This window comes from Theropithecus gelada, chromosome 5, assembly GCF_003255815.1.
Source record: "Theropithecus gelada isolate Dixy chromosome 5, Tgel_1.0, whole genome shotgun sequence".
NCBI classification, from domain to species: Eukaryota; Metazoa; Chordata; class Mammalia; order Primates; family Cercopithecidae; genus Theropithecus; species Theropithecus gelada.
In genome coordinates, this window is record NC_037672.1 from 106,563,725 (window position 1) to 106,579,997 (window position 16,273).

At 39.8% G+C, this 16,273-nt stretch overlaps 1 protein-coding gene across 2 annotated transcripts in view; it reads right to left on the reverse strand.

Annotated features, from left to right (window-relative positions):
- COL25A1 (collagen type XXV alpha 1 chain) overlaps positions 1-16,273 on the reverse strand; it is a 506,768-nt gene that overhangs the window by 184,492 nt on the left and 306,003 nt on the right. The gene's annotated exons all lie outside the window — the stretch shown is intronic.

Sequence of the window (16,273 nt, forward strand, 5' to 3'; positions counted from 1 at the left end):
TAAAACCACAAACATGGGGAAAAAGCAGTGCAGAAAAGCTGGAAATTCAAAAAAATCAGAGCGCATCTCCCCCTTCAAAGGAATGCAGCTCATTGCCAGCAATGGAACAAAGCTGGACAGAGAATGACTTTGACAAGTTGAGAGAAGAAGGCTTCAGTCGATCAAATTTCTCAGAGCTAAAGGAGGAACTGCATACCCAGTGCAAAGAAACTAAAAAACTTGAAAAAAGAATGGAAGAATGGATAACTAGAATAATCAATGCAGAGAAGACCATAAACGAACTGATAGAGGTGAAAACCATGACATGAGAGCTATGTGACAAATGCACAAGCTTCAGTAACTGACTCGATCAACTGGAAGAAAGAGTATCAGTGATTGAAGACCAAATGAATGAAATGAAGCGAGAAGAGAAGTGTAGAGAAAAAAGAGTAAAAAGAAATGAACAAAGCCGCTAAGAAATATGGGACTATGTGAAAAGACCAAATCTATGTCTCATTGGTGTGCCTGAAAGTGACGGGGAAAATGGAACCAAGTTGGAAAACACTCTGCAGGATATCATCCAGGAGAACTTTCCCAACCTAGTAAGGCAGGCCAACATTCAAATTCAAGAAATACAAAGAACACCACAAAGATACTCCTCGAGAAGAGCAACTCCAAGACACATAATTATCAGATTTACCAAAGTTGAAATGAAGGAAAAAATGTTAAGGGCAGCCAGAAAGAAAGGTCGGGTTACACACAGAGGGAAGCCCATCAGACCAACAGCAGATCTCTCGGCAGAAACTCTACAAGCCAGAAGAGAGTGGGGGCCAATATTCAATGTTCTTAAAGAAAAGAATTGTCAACCCAGAATTTCATATCCAGCCAAACTAAGTTTCATAAGTGAAGGAGAAATAGAATCCCTTACAGACAAGCAAATGCTTAGAGATTTTTGTCACCACCAGGCCTGCCCAACAAGAGATCCTGAAGGAAGCACTAAACATGGAAAGGAACAACCGGTACCAGCCACTAGAAACATGCCAAAACGTAAAGACCATCGATGCTAGGAAGAAACTGCATCAACTAATGAGCAAAATAACCAGCTAATATCATAATGGCAGGATCAAGTTCACACATAACAATATTAACCTTAAATGTAAATGGAATAAATGGCCCAATTAAAAGACACAGACTGGCAAATTGGATAAAGAGTCAAGACCCATCAGTTTGCTGTATTCAGGAGACCCATCTCACATGCAGACACACATACAGGCTCAAAATAAAGGGATGGAGGAAGATCTACCAAGCAAATGGAAAACAAAAAAAAGCAGGAGTTGCAATCCTAGTCTCTGATAAAACAGACTTTAAACCATCAAAGATCAAAAGAGACAAAGAAGGCCATTACATAATGGTAAAGGGATTAATGCAACAAGAAGAGCTAACTTCCTAAACATATATGCACGCAATACAAGAGAACCCAGATTCATAACGCATGTCCTTATAGACCTACAAAGAGACTTAGACTCCCACACAATAGTAATGGGAGACTTTAACACCACACTGTCAACATTAAACAGATCGATGAGACAGAAAGTTAACAAGGATATCCAGGATCTGATCTCAGCTCCAGTTCAAGCAGCCCTAATAGACATCTACAGAACTCTCCACCCCAAATCAACAGAATATACATTCTTCTCAGTACCACACTGCACTTATTCTAAAATTAACCACATAATTGGTATTAAAACACTACTTAGCAAATGTAAAACAACAGAAATCACAACAAACTGTCTCTCAGACCACAGTGCAATCAAATTAAAACTCAGGACCAAGAAACTCACTCAAAACCGCAGAACTACATGGAAACTGAACAACCTGCTCCTAAATGACTACTGGGTAAACAATGAAATGAAGGCAGAAATAAAGATGTTCCTTGAAACCAATGAGAACAAAGACACAATGTATCAGAATCTCTGATACACATTTAAAGCAGTGTGTAGAGGGAAATTTACAGCATTAAATGTCCACAAGAGAAAGCAGGAAAGATCTAAAATCCACACCCTAACATCACAATTAAAAGAACTAGAGAAGCAAGAGCAAACAAATTCAAAAGCTACCAGAAGGCAAGAAATAACTAAGATCAGAGCAGAACTGAAGGAGATAGAGACACAAAAAACCCTTCAAAAAAAATCAATGAATCCAGGAGCTGTTTTTTTGAAAAGACCAACAAAATAGATAGACCACTAGCAAGAATAATAAAGAAGAAAAGAGAGAAGAATCAAATAGATGCAATAAAAAATGATAAAGGGGATATCACCACCAATCTCACAGAAATACAAACTACCATCAGAGAATCCTGCAAACACCTCTATGCAAATAAACTAGAAAATCTAGTAGACATGGATAAATTCCTGGACAAACACACCCTCCCAAGACTAAAACAGGAAAATGTTGAATCTCTGAATAGACCAATAACAGGTTCTGAAATTGAGGCAATAATTAATAGCCTACCAACCAAAAAAAGGCCAGGACCAGACGGATTCACAGCCGAATTCTACCAGAGGTACAAAGAGCAGCTGGTACCATTCCATCTGAAACTATTTCAATCAATAGAAAAAGAGGGAATCCTAACTCATTTTATGAGGCTAACATCATCCTGATACCAAAACGAGGTAGAGATACAACAAAAAAAGAGAATTTTAGGCCAATATACCTGATGAACATCGATGCAAAGGTCTTCAATAAAATACTGGCAAACCGAATTTACCAGCATATCAAAAAGCTTATCCACCATCAGGGATGATCAAGTCAGCTTCATCCCTGGGATGCAAGGCTTATTCAACATACACAAATCAATAAATGTAATCCACCAAATACACAGAATCAATGACAAAAATTACATGATTATCTCAATAGATGCAGAAAATACATGCAGAAAACTACATGATTATCTCAATAGATGCGGAAAAGCCCTTCATGCTAAAAACTCTCAATAAACTAGGTATTGATGGGATGTATCTCAAAATAATAAGAGATATTTATGACAAACCCACAGGCAATATCATACTGAATTGGCAAAAACTGGAAGCATTCCCTCTGAAAACTGGCACAAGACAGGAATGCCCTCTCTCACCACTCCTATATAACATAATATTGGAAGTACTGTCCAGGGCAATCAGGCAAGAGAAAGAAATAAAGGGTACTGAATTAGGAAAAGAGGAAGTCAAATTGTTTCTGTTTGCAGATGACATGATTGTATATTTAGAAAACCCCATCATCTCAGCCCCAAATCTCTTTAAGCTGATAAGCAACTTCAGCGAAGTCTCAGGATACAAAATTAATGTGCAAAAATCACAAGCATTCCTATACACCAATAATAGACAAGCAGAGAGCCAAATCATGAGTGAACTCCCATTCACAATTGCTACAAAGAAGATAAAATACCTAGGAATCCAACTTACAAGGGATGTGAAGGACCTCTTCAAGGAGAACTACAAACCACTGTTCAATGAAATAAAAGATAACACAAACAAATGGAAAAACATTCCATGCTCATGGATAGGAAGAATCAATATCGTGAAAATGGCCATCCTGCCCAAGGTAATTTATAGATTCAATGCTATCTCCATCAGGCTACCAATAACTTTCTTCACAGAATTGGAAAAAACTACTTTAAAGTTCATATGGAACCAAAAAAGAGCCTGCATTGCCAAGACAATCCTAAGCCAAAAGAACAAAGCTGGGGGCATCATGCTACCTGACTTCAAACTATACTACAAGGCTACAGTAACCAAAACAGCATGGTAGTGGTACCAAAACAGAGATATAGACCAATAGAACAGAATAGAGCCCTCGGAAATATTACCACACATCTACAACCATCTGATCTTTGACAAACCTGACACACACAAGCAATGGGGAAAGGATTCCCTATTTAATAAATGGTGCTGGGAAAACTGGCTAGCCATATGGAGAAAGCTGAAACTGGATCGCTTCTTTAACCGTATACAAAAATTAACTCGAGATGGATTAAAGACTTAAATGTAAGACCTAACACCATAAAAACACTAGAAGAAAACCTAGGCAATACCATTCAGGACATAGTCATGGGCAAAAACTTCATGACTAAAACACCAAAAGCACTGGCAACAAAAGCCAAAATTCACAAATGGGATCTAATTCAACTAAAGAGCTTCTGCACAGGAAAAGAAACTATCATCTGAGTGAACAGGTAACCTAAAGAATGGGAGAAAATCTTTGCAATCTATCCATCTAACAAAGGGCTAATATCCAGAATCTCCAAAAAACTTACACAAATTTACAAGAAAGAAACAACCCCATCAAAAAGTGGGCAAGGATATGAACAGACACTTCTCAAAAGAAGACATTTATGCAGCCAACAGACATATGAAAAAATGCTCATCATACTGGTCATCAGAGAAATGCAAATCAAAACCACAATGAGATACCATCTCACACCAGTTAGAATGGCAATCATTAAAAAGTCAGGAAACAACAGATTCTGGAGAGGATGTGGAGAAATAGGAACACTTTTACACTGTTGGTGGGAGTGTAAATTAGTTCAACCATTGTGGAAGACAGTGTGGCGATTCCTCAAGGATCTAGAACTAGAAATACCATTTGACCCAGCCATCCCATTACTGGGTATACACCCAAAGGATTATAAGTCATGTTACTATAAAGACACATGCACACATATGTTTATTGTGGCACTATTCACAACACCAAAGACTTGGACCCAACCCAAATGTCCATCAATGATAGACTGGATAAAGACAATGTGCCACATATACACCATGGAATACTATGCCGCCATAAAAAAGGATGAGTTCATGTCCTTTGCAGGCACATGGATGCAGCTGGAAACCATCATTCTGAGCAAACTATCACAAGGACAGAAAACCAAACACTGCATGTTCTCACTCATAGGTGGGAGTTGAACAATGAGAACACATGGACACAGGGCGGGGGACATCATACACCAGGGCCTGTTGAGGGGTCGGGGTCTGAGGGACGGATAGCATTAGGAGAAATACCTAACATAAATGACAAGTTGATGGGTATATCAAACCAACATGGCACATGTATACGTGTGTAACAAACCTGAACATTGTGCACATGTACCCTAGAACTTAAAGTAGAATAATAATAATAAAAAAAAGCTCTGCAAAAAAAAAGAGATAAAAGAAAAAAATGTTCATGAATAATTATAACACAATTTAAAGAGGAAACCGGAGGAAGGAAATTAATATTCACTGAGTGATTGCTATGAACTAGGCACCACATTAGACATCTTACATATATTATCTTATTTTAATCCTCACACTCTTGAGATAAGACATAATTATCTCTGCTGCACAGATGAGGAAAATGAGACTAGCCTGATTGAGTAACTTGCCAAAGATAGATAGCTTGCAAGTGTTGGGATTTGAATTATGTAACCTGTCTGATCAAGGTCCATGCCCCTCTATTTTAATTGTAAAGTGTTATATAAAAAGTTACACAGTGCCAGGCTTGGTGGCTCATGCCTGTAATCCCAGCACTTTGGGAGGCTGAAGCAGGAGGATCACTTGAGGTCAGGAGGCTGAGACCAGCCTGGCCAACATGGTGAAACCCCTTCTCTACTAAAAATACAAAAATTAGCTGGGCATGATGGCACAAGCCTGTAATCCCAGCTACTTGGGAGGCTGAGGCAGGAGAATCATTTCAACCCAGGAGGCAAAGTTTGCAGTGAGCCGATATTGTGCCACTGCACTCCAGCCTGGGCAACAGAGTGAGACTCTGTCTAAAGAAAGAAAATATATATATATATATATAAAGAGAGAGAGAGAGAATGTTGTCAGGATTCAGAAAAAGGGAGAAATTACATTTAGTTAAGGGAGAGTAAAGACTTGTTAATAGAAGAAGCAGCATTCAGATATGAAGGGGTATCCTATTTGGATGTGTGGAAACTGAGTGTGTCCAGGGGTTAGGAGGAAAGGCTACTATAAGAAAAGGCAAAAAGAAAGATTTGAAGAGAAAAGAAGTAAATGGTTTGATTTGTTGTGGGGGAAGCATAGTCTAGAAAGGGCATTAATGAAAAATTAATGGGAGATTAGGCTAGAAAACAGGCCAGGTAAGAGGATTTGAATGTCAAGCAAGAATCTAGATTCTATTGTATTCTAAATGAAAAACATATTAAGACTCAAGGTTTTGAGGTCAGAAGAGTGACATAATCAGAACTATGATATACAATTGTATTAGGATGCTGCTGGTTGATAGTACACTCAATCCTAAATGCCTGCACTACAGATACAGATAAAAAGCTAACTACTCACTTTCCTGACTTGCCTCCCTGCAGCAATGAGTGGCCAGACAACAGGCATATCTTCACAGTGGGCAGAATGGCAATGGGGAAACCAGGGTTAAAAGAAACAGGCATGTGAGATCCTGTCAGGTAGGCAGTGAGCTACAGAGTTTAAACTGTTCAGTCTGCCGCTGGCAAAGCTGCACGAAGTATTAGTACTGTGACTTGAATACCTGGCAGTAGTGAGGAATGGGAAAGGAGAACTGGGATGAAGAGTACAAGGTAGAAAGGGAATGCAGAGATGGGGATCCAGGAAATGACTTAGTTCCAGAGCAAGGGTTTTTGAATCTGGGCAGAAACTTAATTGTCTGAGAACTAAGGCATGACTCTAGGACCATTCTTAGAATAACAGTATTGACCCTGAGTTACCTGCATATTGGAAAAGGGCCTATTTAAATGCCTCATGTTTAAGGTCTCCATTGAACCTGGAGATTACCCAGATGTGCAGATGCAGAGCAGGACTTGCAGGTGGGGTTAAAGTCATCCTTGGAAGGGATGGGTCTGCAACATTTGAGAATTTTGACACTTTATAGACTATTATTGATAACATTAAAAGTATTATCACAAGAGATGTGACATTTTTCCAAAGAAGATATACCTAGGGCCAACAGGGATATGAAAAGGTGTTCAGCATCACTATTCACCAAGGAAATGAAAATCAAACCATAGTGAGATATCACCTCACACCTGTCAGAATGGCTATTGTAAAAAAAGACAAAAGATAACAAGTGCTGGTAAGGATGTGGAGAAAAGGGAATCCTCGTACACTGTTGGTGGGAATATCAATTAGTACAACCATCATGGAGAATTGTATAGAAGTTTCTCAAAAAATTAAAATAGAACTACCATAGGATGTAGCAATCCCACAGCTGGGTATATATCGGAAGGAAGTGAAATCAGTATGTTGAAGAGAAATCTGCATGCACGTGTTCACTGCAGCATTTCTCACAATAGTCAAGATATGGAATCAACCTAAATGTCTATTAGCTGATGAATAGGTAAAGAAACTGTGGTATACATACACAATGGAATATTATTTAGCCACAAAAAAGACTATCTGCCATTTGCAACAACATGGATAAACCTGGATGACATTGTGCTAAGGGAAATAAACCAGACACAGAAATATAAATATTTTATAATTTCATAATTTCATTTAAATGTGAAATCTAAGGAGGTCAAACTCATAGAAGCATAGAACAAAGGCTGGAGGGTGGCAGAAATGGGGAAATGTTGGTAAAAGGGCACAAATTTTCAATTACAAGATGAACAAGTTCTGAAGATTGAATGTACAACATGGGTGGTGAAAAATTATAATATTGCACAATATATATGTATGTGAAATCAACACATTGTACATCTTGAGTATATTCAGTCTTTGTCTACTAAGTAGTTTTAAATAAAAATATAGATACAATTTTTTTTTGTTTTACTTTAAGTTCTGGGATACATGTGCAGAACGGGCAGGTTTGTTACATAGGTATCCATCTGCCATAGTGGTTTGCTGCACCTATCAACCCATCATCTAGGTTTTAAGCCCCGTGTGCATTAGGTATTCGTCCTAATGCTCTCCCTCTCCTTGTCCCCCACCCCTGACAGGTTGTGGTGTGTGATGTTCCGCTCCCTGTGTCCATGTGTTCTCATTGCTCAACTCCCACTTATGAGTGAGAACATGTGGTGTTTGCTTTTCTGTTCCTGTGTTAGTTTGCTGAGAATGATGGCTCCAAAAGCAATTGCAACAAAATCCAAAATTGACAAATGGGACCTAATTAAACTAAAGAGCTTTTGCACAGCAAAAGAAACTATCATCAGAGTAAACAGGCAACCTACAGAATGGGAGAAAATTTTTGCAATTTATCCATCTGACAAAGGTTTAATATCCAGAATTTACAAAGAACTTAAACTAATTTATACAATTTTTAAAATTAAAAAAACCAGAACTATCACAAGAACACAGACTGGGTCTGTTTATCTACCACAATTACACTGCCTTATTGTGCCTTGCACATTGTGCTTTGAATATAGGGGCTAGTACTTGTTGAGTAGTTAATTGAATTATGTTAATATGAATTAATGAACAAATATCAGGGTAAATTTCATTTTAATAAATTTAGCCTTACTCTCAAAAACTCTCATTACTTCTAGTTTGAAATATAAAAGGCCGGGCGTGGTAGCTCATGCCTGTAATCCCAGCACTTTGGGAGGCTGAGGTGGGTGGATCACCTGAGGTCAGGAGTTCGAGACCAATCTGACTAACACGGTGAAACCCCGTCTCTACCAAAAATTCAAAAATTAGCCGGGCGTGGTGGCAGGCGCCTGTGGTCCCAGCTACTTGGGAGGCTGACACATGAGAATAGCTTGAACCCAGGAGGCGGAGCTTGCAGTGAGCCGAGATCGGGCCATTGTACTCCAGCCTGGGAGGCAGAGCGAGGCTCCATCTCATAAAAACAAAAACAAAATGAAATACAAATGCTCATCTGCCTTTTCTTTCATTTCTCTGTCTTCTTTCTGCCTTTACCCTCTGTTGTTGCTTGTTATTTTTCCAGGTTGCTGTGATATTATTCACTTTCTTCCCCCACTTTTCCTCTCCAAGAGTTTTATTTCCCTTGATTCAGGAGATTCACAGCAACATCCTCTCTCTTCATTTCCCTGGCCCTTTTTCCATCTTAACCACAGCTGTGAGGATTGCTTTTTTAATTCTAATACCCTTTCACCATCTCATTTCCCTTGTCAAGAACCATTTTCTCACTCATTTAGGTCAATGCAGACTCACCTCTCTTCCCTGAGGTCTCCTTTCTTATTTAATTTCATACTATGACTGTAAAAGAATTTGCTGCCATTTAGCTTTCTAGTCCCAGCAATTCTCAACAATCTATGCTGTCTTCGGCTTTAGGAAGATGATCAGAACCACTCACTGAATAAAAGACACTTTCCCTTTTTACCATCAGTCAGCAAAATAAAACCTTATTAATCTGGAAGGCTTTACAAAATAACGTGTGATATACAAGTAGATTTGAATTTTTTTTTTACTCTCTAAGGAGGAGTTTGCACTGTATAATATAAATACTATGAATACGATGATGTGGGAACGATAGAGTTTGGATATTTGCCCCCACCCAAATCTCTTGCTGAAATGTAATCCCCAGAGTTGGAGGTAGAGCCTGGTGGGAGGTGACTGGATCATGGGGGTGGATTTATCATTAATGATTTAGCATCCACTTGGTGCTGTCCTCGAGACAGCAAATTCTCACAAGATCTGGGTGTTGAAGTGTGTGGCACCTTCTCTCTCTCTCTCTCCCGTTTTTGCCATGTGATGTGCCTGCTCCGCCTTTGCCTTCCACTATGATTGCAAGCTTCCTAAGACTTCCCTAGAAGCTGAGCAGATGCCAGCACCACACTTCCTATAAAGCCTGCACTACCATGAGTCAGTTAAATCTCTTTTGTTTATAAATTACCAGTTTCATGTATTTCTTTATAGCAATGCAAGAACAGCTTAACAAAGAGAATGTTGAACCTATGCAAGACAATTCACCCTGACATAAACACTTGCACGTGAATAAAAGTTGTTAATTACAATTCTGTTCAAATCTTTTAATAAACTTTAAAGGATGCACAATCTCTATATTAGTCCATTCTTGCATTGCTGTAAAGAAATACCTGAGACTAAGTAATTTACAAAGAAAAGAGGCTCAATTGGCTCACGATTCTGCAGGCTGCACAGGAAGCATAGCAACTTCTGCTTCTGGGGGAGGCTTCAGGAAGCTTCCTTGCCAATCACGGCATAAGGCAAAGGGGGAGCCAGCACTTCACAAAGTCAAAGCAGCAGCAAGAGAGAGAGGGAAGGGAGGTATTACGTATATTTTTAAACAACTAGATCTTATGAGAACTCTATCAGAAGGACAGTACCAAGGATGTGGTGCTAAACCATTCATGAAAGATTCACCCCTATTGTGTCTGGAATTGGTGGGTTCTTGGTCTCACTGACTTCAAGAATGAAGCCACGGACCCTCGCAGTGAGTGTTACAGTTCTTAAAGATGGTATGTCCGGAGTTTGTTCCTTCTGACGTTCAGATGTGTCTGTAGTTTCTTCCTTCTGGTGGGTTTGTGGTCTCGCTGGCTTCAGGAGTGAAGCTGCAGACCTTCACCATGAGTGTTACAGCTCATAAAGGCAGTGCAGACCCAAAGAGCAAGCAGCAGCATTTATTGCAAAGAGCAAAAGAACAAAGCTTCCACAGTGTCAAGAGGACCCCAGTGGGATGCCACTACTGGCTCAGGCAGCCTGCTTTTATTCCCTTATCTGGCCCCACCCACATCCTCCTGATTGGTCCATTTTACAGAGAGCTGATTAGTCCGTTTTGACAGGGTGATGATTGGCGCATTTACAATCCCTGAGCTAGATACAGAGTGCTGATTGGTGCATTTACAATCCTCTACTTAGACATAAAAGTTCTCCAAGTCTCCACTAGATGAGCTAGACACAGAGCACTGCTAGGTGCATTTACAAACCTTGAGCTAGACACAGAGTGCTGATTGGTGCATTTACAATCCTCTACCTAGACATAAAAGTTCTCCAAGTTCCCACTAGATTAGCTAGACACAGAGCACTGATTGGTGTGTTTACAAACCTTGATCTAGACACAGAGTGCTGATTGGTGCATTTACAATCTTCTAACTAGACATAAAAGTTCTCCAAGTCCCCACTAGATTAGCCAGAGACAGAGAACTGATTGGTGCATTTACAAACCTTGAGCTAGACACAGAGTGCTGATTGGTGCATATACAAACCTTAAGCTAGACACAGAGTGCTGATTGGTTCATTTACAATCCTCTAGCTAGACATAAAAGTTCTCCAAGTTCCCACCTGACTCAGGAGCCCAGCTGGCTTCGCCTAGTGGATCCCTCTCAAGCCAAGGCCACTGGTGGAGCTGCCCACCAGACTGGTGCACCTGGACTCCTCAGTCCTTGGGTGGTCAGTGGGACAGGGCGCCCTGGAGCAGGGGACAGTGCCCATTGGGGAGGCTCAGGCTGTTTGGGAGCCCACCGCAGGGGGAGATGGCTGAGGCCCAGCAAGAATTCCAGAGCAGTGTGGGGGGGCCGGCAGTGCTGGGGGACCTGGTGTGACCTCTGCAGCTGCTGGACCGGGTGCCAAACCCCTCACTGCCCAGGCAAGCGGCGCTAGTCGGCCGCTCCAAGTGTGGGGTCCCTGGAGCCCATGCCCACCTGGAACTCATACTGGCCCTTAAGTGCCGTGCAGCAGCCCTGGTTCCCACCCGCACCTCTCCCTCCACACCTCCCTGCAAGCAGAAGGAGCCGGCTCTGGCCTCGGCCAGTCCAGAGAGGGGCTCCCACAGTGCAGTGGTAGGCTGAAGGGTTCCTCAAGTGTGGCCAGAGTGGACGTCCAGGCCAAAGAGGTGCCAAGAGCGAGCGAGGATGGCTACCACATTGTCACCTCTCACTATGATTCAATCACCTCCCATCAGGCCATACCTCCAACATTGGGAATTACAATTCACATGAGATTTGAGTGGGAGCACAGGTCTAAACCATATCAATCCCCCAACTTAAACATTTACAACCCTTTTTTGGAGGAAGTATTTTGTTTGGAAACCTAATTATATCTTACCATAGGAATCACAATATGAATATGGTTTCTTTTCCCAGCCTAATCCACAAAAGCCTATTCTTAAAAGTACCTAAAAGAAATCCCCATTGTACAATAGAAACAGACCATTATTAGTAATAGGGTCTTAATGAAAAATCCATTGAAAGTCAGAAGTGTAGATTTTCGGTGGCAGTAGGCTGGCTAAGAAAAGTCTGAATGGCATGGCCATGACTCAGGCAGGGGTGGGAAATGTGGATTTAACGGTTGGCTAAGGAAGAATTTGTTTGTAGAAACCTTGCACAGATGACAAGCTGTTTTCCTTAACTAGTTGCAAAAGAAGACGGAGAGTGAAAGAAGAAGTTTAGGCAATGTCCATACCCTTCCATTTTCCCACAGCTAACAGCATGTGCTAGGGAGACCCAGAGCTGGAAAGGAACAGAATTATCAGGCCAGTTATACTGAATTGTACATAAATAACAAAAAAGTTTTGACATTTTAGGTGAGAAATCTTATAAAATCAAAGAAATCAAAAGGGTTGACATTTTAAGAAAAAAGTAGGTATCATTTTGAGTCAACAAAAAGAAGAGGAAAAAAGAAAAGACAAAATTTCAAGTTCCTGTTACTAGACATATACTGTATGTGAAAAGGATAATTTTCAGTGAGCCAAGTAAACAGAACATGGAAATTTTAAGAAAAATTTGATCAAATAAACGAAAGCTTTCAACAACTTAAAAACCCATAACAACTTTCTAATTTTTTTTTTTTTTTTTTTTTTTTTTTTTGAGTCTCACTCTGTTTCCCAGGCTGGAGTGCAGTGGAGTTATCTTGGCTCACTGCAACCTCCATCTCAGGTTCAAGCGGTTCTCCTGCCTCAGCCTCCCTAGTAGCTAGGATTACAGGTGTGCACCACCACACCCAGCTAATTTTTGTGTGCGTATTTTTAGGAGAGATGGGGTTTTACCATTTTGACCAGGCTGGTCTCAAACACCTGACCTCAAGTGATCCGCCTCCCTCAGCCTCCCAAAGTGTTGGGATTACAGGTGTAAGCCATCGCATTCACCCTCTAATTTGGGTTTAAAATGCATATTGCTCATTAATACACTGTATGTATTTACCTTATAGATCTATGCTAAACAGATTTAATGTACAGCTTATATAAATTTACTCAAAGAAAAAGTAGGCTTATAGTAAGGTGTTAATGTAAGATATAACTATAAAATACAAAAACTCTGCTGCAGATATTTATAATCAAATCTACTACATATATCATTTCTAAGTGCTCATATTTATGATAGATAAAATTTGTTTTGTGGTTGAAAGCCTATTTAAGGAACAGAAAATCAAACATCACATGTTCTCATTAATAAGTGGCAACTGATTGATGAGAACACATGGACTTATTGTCAGGAGCAACATATATTGGGCACCTGTAGGGGCTTGGGAGCAACACACATTGGGCACCTGTGGGGGCTTGGAGAAGAAACAGCATTGGGAAGAATAGCTAATGGATTCTGGGCTTAATACCTGGGTGATCAGATGATCTGTGCTGTAAACCACCATGGCACACGTTTACCTGTGTAACAAACCTGCACATCCTGCATATGTAACCCTGAACTTAAAATAAAAGTTAAAAAAATAATAAATAAAACTAATTTTGCTGAAGAGTAATTTTTTAAAAGTCAGTTTAAGGTCCACGTTTTTTGTAAAAGAAAATTTCCCAAGAGCAGAGCAGGGGTTAGGAAAGTAACATATTACAATAGGTAATAGGGAAAACAAAATATACAGATGGATAAGAGCCTATACAAAATTCATCTATAATTTAAAGAGTATCAGAGAAAAGCTAATGACTATCAAGCACCAAATGCAAAACTTCATGAAGAGTTATTTAATTTCAAATCTAACAATGGAAGTTTCTTTGGAAAAATATTATGATGATGTAGGCGTAAGAGGTAGGCCAGGCTTTTCCTTGGGTACACAACAACAACTCTTCACTTCTTTTTTGAGCTGTGGAAAGATTATGTGAGGGTATGTCTTGGCTTCATGTTTTCCCTCATATGAGGGAAAAGTCAATAAATATCCTTCCTCAATTTATTGACTTCCTTTTACTGTGATGTGAGGAAGACATTTTAAACTAAATGATCATGAGATTTCACATCCACTAAAGGCAAACTGGTAGCCAAAACAAAGGAAACCAGAGCAGGTTTTGAATGGGACCATTTGAAAATGCTGGTTCCAACCTCCTTGCAAATTTTCAACATTTTCCAGCATAGGCAGTTAGGCAGACTATGTTTCTGCAGAGCCATAGTAAATATAGGACCTTATGTGAAGGTGTTCTGAAGTGTCATGATATACGTTCATTCTCAGCCACCATCATCCACGGTTTTTCTGGTCCTGTCCATTCTTGGTTTCCAATGTTGGTTTATGATCTTTCTTCTGTTTATTGACTGTGGCTGTATACTCAAGATTTACTATGACTGTTTTTCTTTTTACAGTTACTCTCTTTAGTATCTTATTAATTACTATGCATTTAATGCTGCCTTTATATTTAATTTCCCAAGTCTTTCTATTCATATCTGAATTTTCTACTCTGTCTTGTCTATAAGACACGTACACTTGGATGTTGTGGCACATGTAGGTGCCTGTCCACCACTACCTGCTCTAAGACAGTGCTAGAATACAGGTCCCATACGTCGCTATGGCTTCCTAAATTGCTTTCATAGCAGGCCAGGAGTGCTGAAAAGCCAGCACCCAGCTGCGACCCTCAACAGTAAAGGCAGGGAAATTAGTGGATAAATCCATCGACTTCCTTGTCCCTCTCTGGGATGATTCTGCAACATGCTCTACACAGTCTCTCAAGATTCCTCAGCAGGATTGAGCCCCAATTGTCCACAGCAGTAACCTGCAAATTGAGGCACCCATTTTTTGGTGTTGTTGCCTTCCCTATGTCATTTCTCCACTCTCTCATGATGCTTTCTAGGATCATCTCTCAAATAAATTATTTATGCTCAATTTCTTAAGAACTGCTTTGGGATGCAGGAAAGAAGGTACAGCTAAGACAGAGATCCTATTAATAATTAAAGTATGTTAAAGATTACGATCTCTCAAAATCAACTCTTCAACTTCTTTTATCATTGGCTGTCTCACCACCTTCTCTCAAGGGCTGAGCACTACAAAGTATGAGGGTTTTAGATACAGACTTCAGTTTAGCTCCCAGTTCATGGTGTTATTCACGTGAGTAATTTATCTCTTCTGTTTCTGTATGTTTATACACACACGCGCGCGCACACACACACACACACACACGTAGGGTAATAATACTTTCCAAAGCTGTTGTAAGCATCAAATAAAAGAAAACCTGCAAGCTGAATACAGTGGCTCATGCCTGTTATCTCAGCACTTTGGGAGGCAGGCCAAGGCGGGCAGATCACCCGAGGTCAGGAGTTCAAGACCAGCCTAGCCAACATGGTGAAACCCCATCTCCACTAAAAATACAAAAATTAGCAGGGTGTGGTGGCAGGTGCCTGTAATCCCAGCTACTTGGGTGGCTGAGGCAGGAGAATCACTTGAACCCAGGAGGCAGAAGTTGTAGTGAGCCAAGATTGCACCATTGCACTCCAGCCTGGGTGACAGAGCAAGACTCCATCTCAGAAAAAAAAAAAAAAAAAAAGCAAAACAAAAACCCCCCAAAAACAAAAGAAACCATGCAAAACACCTTTTACTTGTCTTCATTCCATTATAATACGGTTATTTCAAATTTAGTAAACAAGCTATAACTTTCTCCTATGGGTTTTATTCCATTAATAATTACCTTGAACCAACATGGAATACAAGAGTGAAAATCACAAATGATGAGAATATAGGTATTTTCAGATATCAATACAAATTAATTAAAAGTCAAACTTTCTCATAAGCTTGGTGTGAAAAGAACTTGTTTACTGAAGTATGTGGAATTTTTTGTTTCATTAGACATCTATATATAGAGATCATACAAACCATAAATAATATTCTTGTGATCTGGTATGAGGTGGAGCACACAATAGATAATTCATGATATTGACTACAAAGCTATCATGAAAATGGCTTATTTGTGAAACAATCTAAGGCAGAAATAGCATTCAGTACATCAAGGGGAAGGCGATGGAAGATGAGTTCAGTAAGTAATTATATTATTTATAGGCACTGGAGTATTAAAAGTAAAACATTAATAACTGCATTTTCTTCTCTATAGAATCCTACGGATTATAATTAGTATTGATATTGAATTTGTTGTTTGAGTTTTTTGTACTGACTTTTCATTTCTGAAAACTCACTTCTTCTTTTGTATT